The sequence below is a fragment of the Sorex fumeus genome, unplaced genomic scaffold (genome assembly GCF_029834395.1).
Source record: "Sorex fumeus unplaced genomic scaffold, SorFum_2.1 ptg000098l, whole genome shotgun sequence".
NCBI classification, from domain to species: Eukaryota; Metazoa; Chordata; class Mammalia; order Eulipotyphla; family Soricidae; genus Sorex; species Sorex fumeus.
The window spans coordinates 22,933,882-22,947,187 of NW_026606155.1; the positions used below are offsets into that span (position 1 = coordinate 22,933,882).

Here is a 13,306-nt window from a genome sequence, read left to right on the forward strand (position 1 = left end):
AATACCACAGCGGGTAAGGTGTTTGCCTTGCATACGGCTGGCAAACCGTATTGACCCTGGGTTCAATTCCCAGCATTCCATATGGTCCCCCAAGCACCAGCAGGAGTAATTCCTGAGTGCATGAGCCAGGAGTAACCCATGTGCATCACCAGGTGTGACCCAGAAAGCAAAAGAAATAAAATAAAATAAAATAAAAAGTTATACTACCTTGGGAGAAAGGTTAGTGACTGCCTGAAGCTGGGGCAGGTACAAGAAATATTAGCAAATAGATTCTTTTGAAATAAAGTCTGCACGAAAGTAATTTTACTAGAAAATGGAATGTACATTAATTAGTAAATTTTACGTGTGAATTCTACATCCCAATAAACTGCTTTAAAATAGCACTGTAGCACTATCCCGTTCATCAATTTGCTCGAGCAGGCCCAGTAACATCTCCACTGTGAGACTTGTTGCTTTAAAATAATGTTCAATTAAAAACAATCGTTTTGTGGGAGACAAGCCCACAAAATACAATTTAAGTCTGTAAATTAAAGTATTCTATCAGTATTGGGGGCTGGAGCTATAGCACAGCGAGTAGGGCGTTTGCCTTGCACGCGGCCGACCCGGGTTCAAGTCCCAGCATCCCATATGGTCCCCGAGCATTGCCAGGAGTAATTCCTGAGTGCATAAGCCAGAAGTAACCCCTGTGCATTGCAAAGAGCAAAAAAATAAATATTCTATCAGTATTAACTTTTCTAATTTTGGTCATTTACTGTTATGTGAGAATGTTCTTGGTTTTGGTAAATATTTAAGGGTTACAGGGCATCACCTCAGGAACCTACACAAATTAAAAAACAAAATCTCAGAAATGAGGAAAAAAGCTAATAGGTAAAATACTAACACGGGGGAATCCGGGCAAAAAGTATTTGAGAATCTAATGCACTACTCTTTCAACTTTTTAAAAATATGATTATGTCAAACTGAAACAATTTTCTTTTTGGGTCACACCCAGCGATACACAGGAGTTACTCCTTGGCTCTGCACTCAAGAGTCACTCCTGCAGGTGCTCAGGGGACCTTATGGGATGCTGGGAATCAAACCCAGTTTGGTCGCGTGCAAGGCAAACGCCCTACCCGCTGTGCTATCTCTCCAGCCCCAACTGAAACAATTTTTAAAAAGAAATATGGAGCTGGAAATAGTACAGGGGTTAAGGTGAAGTCCTTGCAACTGAGCCTGATTTCAGGAGTAAGCCCCAGCACTCCCTCTCCCCGCTCCCCCCCCAAGAAAGAAAGAAAGAAAGAAAGAAAGAAAGAAAGAAAGAAAGAGAGAAAGAAAGAGAGAGAAAGAAAGAGAGAAAGAAAGAAAGAGGAAGGGAAAAACCTATCAATAACGCTGGTTAGTGGAAATAAAGGTTCTTCTTTCCAAAAAAAAACTTAACTTAAAAAAAAAAAAATTCAAAACCAATCTCCTTACGAAGAATAGTGCAAGAGTCAGAAAAGGTTTTAAAAATACATTGCACGGGAAAAAGAAAAAAGAAATATACTGCACGAGGGATGCCTGTCTGCCTTGCATGCGGCTGACCTAAGTTCAATTCCTGGCATCCCATATGGTCCCCAGAGCACCACCAGGAGTAATTCCTGAGTGCAGAGCCAGGAGTAACCCCTGAGCACCGCCAGGTATGACCCAAAATCAAACAAAAATTCATGGCATGTTTTTGCAAGACTTATTAAAATTCACCCAGTTCCCAAGTTTCGCCATACTGCCAAAAAGACGCAAAAACTATTCTTGCTTTCAAAGTTATAAAATAGTCATATCATTTACTTCTGTATCATGTGTAAATGAGAAATATATAGCTGATTTTTCTATTGCCAAAAAGTAACTCGAACATCCCTACTGTATTTGGGTCCAAGTCATACAATTTCAACATACCCATTAGATTTTAAACATATAGTGAGTCTTAAAACAGTAAAAATAAATACACCAGACCACCAAGAATCATTATTAAGGAATGAGTGTATACTCAACGAGACCACAAAACATTTTCTTTCTCAAACTTTTTTAGAATCCTAACCCCACCAAAAGGGGAATAAGTTTGGTAATTCCAAGACTAATTATCAACATTTTCATACTTTTGCTTACCAAAGCCTCCAAAGTCCATTAATCTCATGTAATCTCCGAAATAACCTAGTGTAAATTACTCTTAATTTACAGTTAAAGAAGCTAAATTGTCTAGTGGAACAAAGCAAGTGGGTGGGGTACTCCAAAATCTTTTCACTGTCATGGCACAGTCTCTTTCCAGTAATTAACATTCCAAGGAGGAACTTCTTGAAGGATTAACTTTGACTCGTGAAAACCTCCCCAACATATACCGGAAGCTAGGAGAGAGAGGGACCCTCTCTCATACTGGTCATTAAAAAAGTATTAAATAACGAGTATTAGTATGCATTAATACTATTATCCAGGTACTGCACTAAGAATATTACACGACCGTTTTTCCTCAATGAAAACCCAACAGTGGAGGCCGGAGTAATAGTACAGAGGGTAGGGCGTTTGCCTTGCACGCTGCCGACCTGGGTTCGATCCCCAGCACCCCACAGGGTCTCCCAAGCACCGCCAGGGGTAATTTAATTACTGAGCGCACAGCCAGGAGTAACCACTGAGCATCAATGGGTGGGACCCAAAAAGGGGAAAGAAAAAAAAATAGAAAACCCAACCGTAAATTTACTAGGAGGAGCCGATTACAACAACCCTCCTAGAGATGAAGAGGCGGGGAAAAAAACCCACCAAGGTTTGTTAAATGCAAGTTCCATCAGCAGAACAGTACTAACATTATAAAGTCGACTCTGTAGAAACGTCCTTCTGGCCAAGAATCCTTCCAGGAGCAAAGCCGCCACGGCTCAAGCCCAACTCTTTCTCGCACAGCACAGGGCTGTCAACTCCTAAACGGGGCTTCAGCGCAGGGCAAGTCTACTGGCTCCCGTCCCCCCTCGGGGCTCGGCACCACGCTTGCCCAGGCTTTATTTCCAGGGCAACATCGACCCTTACGAAGTCATCTTCCTACTCCCAGATCTAGTGGGTTTCTTTGTGTGTGTGTGTATGCGCGCGCGCGCGCGTTTGTGTGCCTTTTTATTATTATTATTATTTTAAATACATCGATGTTCAAAAGTAACGCGGCGCGGCACGGCCCCGCGGCGGGGGGGGGGGGGGGGGGGGGGGCGGGCGGCTGCGGCGAATGAATGGAGGCGGCCCGGGCCGGCAGACTCCGGGCCTCCGCGGGCGGACGGCGGCGGGACCACAATGCCCATCGCGACGTGGGACGCGCGCCCCGGCCGGCCGCGGGAGGCTGCGAACCGGTGGCCCTCCGCCGAGGCCGCGCCGCAGCCGGACCGGAGCGGAAGGGCGAAGAAATCCGTTGGCGGCCGGCACCCCGCGGAGGGGGGGAGGGGGGCAGGGGGAGGGGAAAAAAAAAGTCGGGATGACGGCAAGCGGCTTCCAGGCGGAGCCTTGGGCCGAGGCCCAGCCAAAAAAAATAAATAAATAAAATCGACCCGGCACCGGGATTCGAAAGGGGCCCACCGAGGGAAAAGAGCTCCCCCGAGGGGGCCCAACCGATGGTGGGGGAGGGGCATACACGGAGCGCCCACCCACCCACCCCGCGATCCAGAGATCCACCGGGAGGCTAAACCGCGGGAAGGAACGGAAAAGTGGGCGACAATGCACGGAGGGAAGCGCCGGCACGGGAAAAGGTCCGGCCCCCGGCGGCTCCCGCCGGGCCCAGGGGCTTCGGGAGGGCCCTGAGCCGAGTGGAAGAAATCGCCGCCGCGTGCGGGCCCCCTCCCCCACCCGCCCCCCACCCTACCCCACCCCGGCCCTTCGGAGCGGCCGCCCCGGCTTTCCCTCCGCCCCGCAGCTTCAGGGGACCCGGTTTTCCGGTTTCCCCACGCGTTCTAGAGGCGTGAACTCACCCGCCGCTGTGGAAACAAACGGCCCTGTCTTCACGGCCTCCTAGGCTTCCAGGTGACGAGCGGGCTCCACCGGCCCAAGGTTCCTGCGCGCCGCTCGCCCGGGAGACTGGTTTCCGCGAAGCGCCTACTCCCACAGGCCGCAAACACAGCCGCGCTGCGCGGGGAGCTCCTGGAGGTCTTCCTCTTGCCCGGCGTGCACTGCGGCCGGCCGGGGCCGACCATAGAGCGGGGCGCGGCTAGAGCGCCCTCACGGTTGGCTCTGAATCACCGCGCCGCGGCGAGGAACCATAGAGAGAAGGGCCTCCTGGCTAGAGAGGCTGGAGGCGCAAGTGACCGCCCACCCTGCCATTTTTGATTGGAGCCGAACGAAATCTTATGACTTACGCGCCGCCATCTTGAGGTCAAGGTTCCGGCTCTAGGTATGGCGCGAGGGCGGCTAGAAGGTTTCTCTCTCGGGCTGGTTTTGTGTCCGCGATTAGAATCCGGCCCTGAGGTGAACTCGGATCGGGTGGACTGGGAACCCGGCTCTCCTCCGCAACTTTTCTGCAGCAGCCTGAAGCGCCGATCTTTTCCGACAAAACAGTCGCTCTCAACAGCAGGACCCGCTTCTAACTTGCAAAGCCGGGGTAGTAGGTTCTAAATGTGCAGACACACATGCACAAAGCTTACGCGCTGAACAATGGCTACAAGGTGTTTGCAATATCTAAAAATGTGTAAAGACATTTGACACATTTCATTCTGTAAATAGGATTTTTTTCCGAAGCTCACTTTTTAGGCTAAATGAAATAAAACCAGTTACGATAGATTGAATTGTTTTGAATATGGAAATTAGTGCCAAATATCTTGACAGGCTTTTGTTTCCTAATTGCTTGTTTCTTAGAAAAGGCTTATAATTTTATTCCATATAAAGTTACTAACTCCCTGAGTGATGTACTGTGTTTGAGTGTAGAGATGATGGGGTCCGGACTGGGCACTTTCCTTGTAGGTGGCTGACCTGTGATAGATTCCTGGCACCTCGTATGATCCTTTAAGAACCACCAGGAATAATTCCTGAGTACTCAGCTACCAATAACCCCTGAATATCACTGGTTGTAGCCCCAAAATCAAAACACAACAGCAACAAAAATCAAACCCAGGCCTCCAGCACACAAAGTGAGGAGGATTCTAATACTGAGCCGTATCCATTGCCTAAACATTAGCTTCATTTATAAATCAGAAATTCCGGCGCTGGAGCAATAGCATAGCGGTTAGGGGGTTTGCCTTGCACAGGGCAACCGGGTTCGATTCCCAGCATCCCATATGGTCTCTTGAGCACTGCCAGTAGTAATTCCTGAGCGCAAAGCCAGGAGTAACCCCTGAGCATGACCAGGTGTGACCCAAAAACAAAATAAATAAATCAGAAGTTCCTTTTGGTACCGGGGTATTACTCAAGGATAGAGTACTTGCCTTGCTCCATGAGGCCCTGAGTTCCAAATGCCCTACTCTGTGTACTATCTGTTTAGTCCCTGCTTTTTTTTTTTTTTTTTGGCTTTTTGGGTCACACCCAGCGATGCACTCAGGAATCACTCCTGGCGGTGCTCAGGCGACCATATGGGATGCTGGGCATCGAACCCGGGTCAGCCGTGTGCAAAGCAAACGCCCTACCCGCTGTGCTATTGCTCCAGTCCCCCTACTTTTTATTTTTTAAGGATCAATCACAGCAGTTCTGAGGGCAATGCAGTGACAGGGATAAAACTCAGGGCCTTGCATTTGCTAGACCTCTGCTCCACCAATTAAGCTACTCTTACAGACCTAGAACATTTGATCCCTTAGTAGCAAGCCATTAGGAGGATTCTGATTCAGGTGACTGCCAAGTCAGTTGTTACTTTGTATTTATTTATTTTCTCCTGGAGCACTTCTAGTGGGTCTAGTGGTGGTTTAGTGCTAGAGCTACTCAGAGCTTTGTGACTGAAACCTCTGTGCTCACAGGAGTCGGGAATGGCCACCCTCCCCCCCATTTCCCTGTGTGTCTTGGTGCCTGGCAGTCGTGCCCATGAACTGCCTCTGGGCATCACATAAACTCATAAACTCCAGAGATTAATAAATAAATCTGGGAAGAGAGCAACACACTCTAAAGATGCCTCCAGATCCCCCAAATCACCATCCAGTGAAAAGTTTAACTCCAGTTCTAGCACCGTATTTAAAGTTTTAGAATTCCTGCAGAATTTTAGAATTCTATAAGCTTTTGTGGCTGTGTGGCATCTCATACTTTATGCCACTGATATACCAACAGTAGCATGCCTCATTGGATAGGGTATAAAGGTTTCAAGGTGAAATACAATTATTTTCACACACTTTTTTTTTTAATCATTTTTAGTAGATTATTCGTAACACTGGTAGCCCTGTAGCACTGTCCTCCCTTTGTTCATCAATTTGCTCCAGCCCAGCGGGTAGGGCATTTGTTTTGCAAGCGGCCGACCCGGGTTCAATTTCTCCATCCTTCTCAGAGAGCCGGGTAAGCTACTGAGAGTGTCCCATCCGCAAATCCCGGTGGCGTAATTGATATGCCAAAAACAATAACAAGAAGTCTCACAATGGAGATGTTACTGGTGCTTGCTGGAGCAAATCGATGAACAACAGGAGGTCAGTGCTACAGGACAGTGCTAATTTATAACAAGCAACACAAAATAAATTATTTAGTACCTGCCTTTGGGGCAGGCTTGGGTGGTGATGGGAAAATTTGAAATAATGGTGGTGGGAAGGTGTAGTGGTGATATGATTGCTGTTGAAATATTGAATATAATAAATTATTGTGAAGGACATTAGAAAAATAATTTTTTTTAAAGTTACCCAGAATTACCCAGAAGACTCAAGGATCACCAGCAGCATAGGACAGGGAATCATATACTGTTGGAAATCAAACTCCAGCCTTGTACATTAGGGCCTTAGTCAGGCATGTGCCCCTGACACCTGAGCCATTTTGTGTGTGTGTGTGTGTGTGTGTGTGTGTGTGTGTGTAGTTATAGTTTTTTTGTTATTGAGACCGTAAAACTGCAGCATAAATTTCACAGGTATACAAGGCTGATTTATCATTTTAGGTTGAATTAACTAGAAGATATTGTCAAATCTGTCGCAAAAGATAATTTCCAGGGCCAGAGAGATAGTACAAGAATTGCATGACTGACCCTAGTTTATTCCTCCATATTGCATATGGTTTCCAGAGTATTGCCAGGAGTGAGTCTTGAGCACAGATCGAGGAATGAGGCCTGAGCACTACTGAGTGTGTCTCAGAAACTAAACAAACAAAACAGAAAAAAGAGTACTTTCCCAAACTACTCAGTGTTTAGTCTTTTTTTTTTTTTTTTTTTTTTTTTTAGTTTGGAGGCCATACCAAGAGGTACTCAGGGGTTACTCCTGGCTCTGCATCACTCCTGGCAGTGCTCAGGGGACTATGTGTGATGCTGAGGATCAAATCCAGGTTGGCCACATGCACAGCAAGGGCCCTACCCACTGTATTATCTCTTAGACCCCCACTATTCAGTGTTTTATGCTATAATTGAAACAGTTCTCAGTTCAGCTCTTCCAACCATTTGCAAATGTAAAAAGCATTCTTAGCTTTCAGGCTTTACAAAAGCAGGAAGCATGTAGTTTTATACAGATAAAAAAGAGCTCAGGTTCTTTCCTGTTCTAAACTACTATATTTAGTAAATATAAATCAGTCACCCCAAAATTCATCTAAAAATGTATACACAGGATATACATTTTTAGATGAATTTCTGGGGTGAAATTCATTTAAATATACACTGGTGAAGGGATGGGTGTTGGAACATTGTATGACTGCAACCCAATAGGAACAACTTTGTAACTGTATCTCATGGTGATTCAATTAAAAAATAAATTAATTAACCAAAAAAATTGTAACTGTTATCCTGCAACCATTTCCTAGAACCTGTTTCCTATCTCCCAAGCTGTGATCTAAACAATATGAAAAGTTGTGATTTTGTTTGTTTTGTTTTTGGACCACATCTGGCGATGCTCAGGGTTTACTCTTGACTTTGCACTCAGTAATTACTACTGGTAGTGCTCAGGGATATATATATATGATGCCTGGGATCGAACCCAGGTCAACCGTGTGCAAGGAAAATGCCCTACCTTCTATACTATCTCTCAATCCTCAAAATTTGTCATTTTTTGTGTTTCAACAGATATTTGGACATTTTCTTGATATCCCCCCAGGAATTAATTTTCTTTTATTTATTTTTTTTTTTTGAGCCACATTCGGCTGTGCTCAGGCTTTACTCCCAGCTCTGCACTCAGGGGTCGTATCTGCTGAGCTCAGGGTGCCAGTGATTGAACCTGGGTCGGCCCCATATAAGGCAAATACCCTACCCACTGTACTATCACTCTAGTTCCAGAATTATTTTTTTAATCAACAGATCTTATTCACATAATATTTACAACAATTTTAATATTATTGTTTTATGATTATAATGCTACTACACCACACCCGTCACTGTTCCTAGGTTCCTTCTCCCCAAATCACCTATTGACAGCCTTTGTTCTGTTGGTTACTGCAGGATTTGTTCTAACTGGTCATAGTCTACTGCCTTGCTTTGTTTTTCATGCTGTACATTTGGGCTGGAGCGATAGCACAGTGGGTAAGGCGTTTGCCTTGCACGTGGCCAACCCGGGTTTGATTCCTCCCCTCTCGGAGAGCCCGGCAAGCTACCAAGAGTACCTTACCCGCACAGCAGCCTGGCAAGCTCCCTGTGACGTCTTCGATATGCCAAAAACAGTAACAACAAGTCTCACAATTTGGTTTTGGTTTTTTTTTTTTTTTTTTTTTTTTTGCTTTTTGGGTCACACCCGGCGATGCTAGGGGTTACTCCTGGCTCTGCACTCAGGAATGACTTCTGGCGGTGCCCGGGGGACCATATGGGATGCTGGGAATCGAACCTGGGTCGGCCGCATGCAAGGCAAACGTCCTACCCGCTGTGCTATCACTCCAGCCCCTCACAATTTGTTTTGAGACATTACTGTGCCCACTTGAACAAATCGATGAACAATGGGAGGACAGTGCTACTGTACATTTGTGTAAGATGATCCAGCATTCATCTTCTTCTTTCTGACTCACTTTACTTAATATGACACTTTCCGGTTCAATCCAGGCTATTCCAAAATGCAAGATTTGGGGGTCAGAGCAATAATACAGTAGGTAAGGTGTTTAGCTTGCCCACGGCTGGACCAGGTTCAACCCTCTTTATCCCATATGGTCCCCTGATCACTGCCAGGAGTGATTCCTGAGTGCAGAGTCAGGAGTATGGCCTGAGCATCACTGGGTATGGTCCAAAACTGAAAAACAAACAAATAGATACTAAAGGGCTGGAGAGCTAGTACGGAAGTTAAAGCAGTTGCCTTACATGAGGCTATTCTGCTTCTCCAGTTTGATTCCCCAGCACTATATATGCTCTCCTCAGCACTTCCAAACTGATCTCTGAGCACAAAGCTCTGAGCACAATTGGGTGTGCCTATCCAAAAAGAAATGTAAATGAATTAAATTAAATTGATCTAGAGGCCAGCAAGATAGCTCATAGATCTGGAGTACATGCTTTTCATATAGGAGTTCAGGGTTCAGTCTTTCTTCCTTACTTCCATCCTTCCTTCCTCCTTCCCTCCTTCCTTCCTTCCTTCCTTCCTTCCTTCCTTCCTTCCTTTGTTCCTTATTCTTTTCCTTTCTTATTTTGAGGGGTGGGGGTTCATACCCAGAGGTGTTGCTCAGGACTTACTCCTACTTCTGCATTCAGGGATATCTCCTGATGGACCATATGGGATGCTGTGGATCAAACCCAGGTTGACTGCGTGCAAGGCAGGCATCCTACCCACTGTACTATTACTCCAGCCCCACCCTTTCTTTCCTTTCCCTTGTTATTGCTAATTGTCCTGATGACCAATGGTTACAAACTGTTGATTGCAGAATGTCAGAGATTACACAATTTAGTTATGGTACCAGCGATCACACCATGGCAAATGCCACCTGGATCATATTCAACATGTAGGACAGTGCCAAGGATTGAACTTGGGGCTTCATACCTTAAGGTAGGCAATCTGCCCCTGAGCCACACATTGGGTCCCAGATTTCTCTTCACACTCCCTTTGCCATCGGGTAGTCCTTTATTCTAGCTGCCCTTTAACTTAGGCTGTTGAAGTGCCGAGCTCTTCTTTTAAGGGCTCTCTTTTCCAGCTCAAGGTTTAACCACATATGCCCATCCATGGTCTCCCTGGGCTTCCCTGTGAAATTATCACTAGGGAGATTGCTTTGTTCTGTTTTTGTTTTCAGGCCATACTGAGCATAGTACTTGACCACCAAACCTTTTATCAACCGAGACAGACTCTGGGAAATGGATGTCTCATTCTGAATTCCAAACTCATTTATTTTTTTAAGGGACTACACGCCAGGCTGTTTTCACTTGGCGCGCCTCAGAGGGGGGTGGATGAGAGCCCTCCCGGGCCCAAGAGACCCAGTCCCGGCAGCCGATCTCCACTACCCAACTGCCGCCACGCTCCAGGCCACTTTCCGGACGCTCAGGCCAAGCCTAACATATGAGTGAACATATTCCATATGACACATCATAAGACACTTCCTACCCCATTTTCCATAATTACCACACCATGTTTGATGGGGTTCAAACAATAGGCAACAAATCATAGAGAGAAATATACAACTCTCGGAGAGTCTGGCAAGCTACAGAGCTTATCCTGCCTGCACAGAGACTGGTAAGCTTCCTGTATTCGATATGCCAAAACCAGTAACTGTAATAGGTCTCATTCCCCTGACCCTGAAAAAGCCTCCAATCATTGGGAAAGACAAGTAAGGAGAGGCTGCTAAAATCTCAGGGCTTGGGGGGCGGGGGGGCTGGAGCAATAGCACAGCGGGTAGGGCGTTTGCCTTGCATGCAGCCAACCCAGGTTCGATTCCCAGCATCCCATATGGTCCCCTGAGCACTGCCAGGAGTAATTCCTGAGTGCAGAGCCAGGAGTAACCCCAGTGCATTGCCGGGTGTGACCCAAAAAGCAAAAAAATTAAAAAATTAAAAAATATCAGGGCTGGGAAGAATAGAGGTGTTACTGGCGCCTGCTCGAGTAAATTGAAGAACAATGGATGACAGTGGTACAGTGATTTATTTTTAAAATTAAATAATAATTAATAAAAATATTTTATTAAAAATATCATGATTTTGCCTGCCTGGAGGGGAAAGGGTGTTGCTCCCTTCCGCCTTTTTCCCTCTGGAAAGCAAGATGGCAGCCGCCTTGGAGCTTTTTGGAAAGCCAGGTATGAGCCGGTGGTCACAGGGCGACTGAAACCTCATGGAAAGGGGGGGGGGGGCGTTCCCGGCTCATCCTTCACGCCCTACCGAGGTCACTAATTGCCTCCCACGAGCGGCTCTCCAGCATGGCCATGGCTCCAGAGCCACAGAAACCAATCTCAATTATCTGACTCTCGGCAGAAATACTTCCGGGCTTAATAAGTAAAATACCAGAAATCCAAAATCGCGCAGCCACAATAGCAGCTGCGCGACATCATTTGGTTCTTGTAATCAGCTGTAGATAACAAATTATTTCACAATGCCTTTTCAGCAGGTCTGATTTGGGGGTGTAAACTCTAAATAATAATGGTGCATCTATGCTGAAAGTAGACTATAGACTGAACATGATTGCCACTCAATGCCTCTTTTGCAGACCACAACACCCAAAAGGAGAGAGAGAACAAAAGGGAATGCCCTGCCACAGAGGCAGGGTGGGATGGGGGGGATGGGGGTGGGAGGGATACTGGGATCCATGGTGATGGAAAATGGGCACTGGTGGAGGGATGGGTAAGGTAAGGTAAAGGCCCTCCCATTGATCATCGATTTGCTCGAGCGGGCCCAGTAACATCTCCATTGGAGACTTTGTTGTTACTGTGTTTAGCATATCGAATATTTGATCATTTTTTAATCGAAACCCCAACCAAAAATTTGTAAGTCTACAACTGTACCTCATGGTGTTTCACTAATAAAAATTTTAAAAAATATATTATGATTTACAAAGTTGTTCATTATACAGTTGTTTTAGACATCTTAGTGTTTCAACATCAACCAGTGTATTTTATCCTATGTAAATAAGGAAAATAAAATCCCTTTAAATACATGGGAATGGAGCGATAGCACAGTGTGTAGGGCATTTGCCTTGCACGCTGCCGATCCGGGTTCGATTCCCAGCGTCCCATATGGTCCCCTGAGCACTGCCAGGAGTAACTCCTGAGTGCAGAGCCAGGAGTAACCCCTGTGCATCGCCAGGTGTGACCCAAAAAGCAAAAAATAAATAAATAAAATCCCTTTAAATACAATATAATATATATTATATGCATGCTTATTCTCATTTATATAAATAATTTTCATCTCTGGAATTTAAAGTATATTGAATCAAATTTTATTTTTTATTTTGATCTCATTATGGTAATAATTATGCCTTACCTGTTATTAATAAAACTTATTTTTTTGCTTTTTCTTGGGTGACACCCGGCGATGCTCAGGGGTTACTCCTGTCTTTGCACTGAGGAATCACTCCTGGTGGTGCTTGGGGGACCATATGGGATGCTTGGAATAGAACCTGGGTCAGCCGTGTGCAAGGCAAACATGCTGCCTGCTGTGCTATTCCTCCAGCCCCAATAAAACTTTTAAAGAAATTCTGTGTCAATATATTTTGGAGTTTGCATAAAATAGGTAAGGCCTACTTACATAAATTTTTCTCCCCCGCACTTTATATAAACACTGTGGTTTGTAGAGTTCTAAACTGTTATTTTATTTGTCATTACTCTGGAATCAAGCCTACATCAGTTCATTGATTGAACAATTGTCTCATCAACACTTGCACAGTGAATATTTCTCCCAACAGAGAGGAGGTTCTATGTAGAACACTCTTTTGGTGGCAAATGTCAGCTGCACTCACTGTTTTGGTCATTGTTCCGGGATGTCAATTCTAAACTCCCAAGAATGAGCACATGGCTGGTACTGAGAGGGATCAGGCAAATTAATATAATTGTGAGGAGTCAAGGCTCACCCCTCTAGGCTGGTGTGGCAGTGTGCAGAGAAAGAGGAAGTAATTATTCACTCGGAAGGTTTTTTTTTTTTTTCCTTTCTGGGTCACACCCAGCAATTCACTGGGGTTACTCCTGGCTATCCTGGCTATGTACTCAGAAATTACTCCTGGTAGTGCTTGGGGGACTGTATGGGATGCTGGGAATCGAACCCAGGTCAGCCACATGAAAGGCAAATGCCCTACACGCTGTACTATAGATCCAGCCCCCAAGGGAAGCTATTTCAGAAATATCTGATTTACCTTCAAAG

At 45.6% G+C, this 13,306-nt stretch overlaps 1 protein-coding gene across 2 annotated transcripts in view; it reads right to left on the reverse strand.

The window, feature by feature from the left end:
• Window positions 1-4,134, reverse strand: part of RBM25 (RNA binding motif protein 25) — a 52,396-nt gene extending 48,262 nt beyond the window's left edge. For both annotated transcript variants that reach the window (XM_056133795.1, XM_056133794.1), the window contains exon 1: window positions 3,945-4,134. The gene's annotated coding sequence lies outside the window, so the exon portion shown is untranslated. The remainder of the gene's footprint in view (window positions 1-3,944) is intronic.
• Between the last annotated feature and the right edge of the window lie 9,172 nt (window positions 4,135-13,306).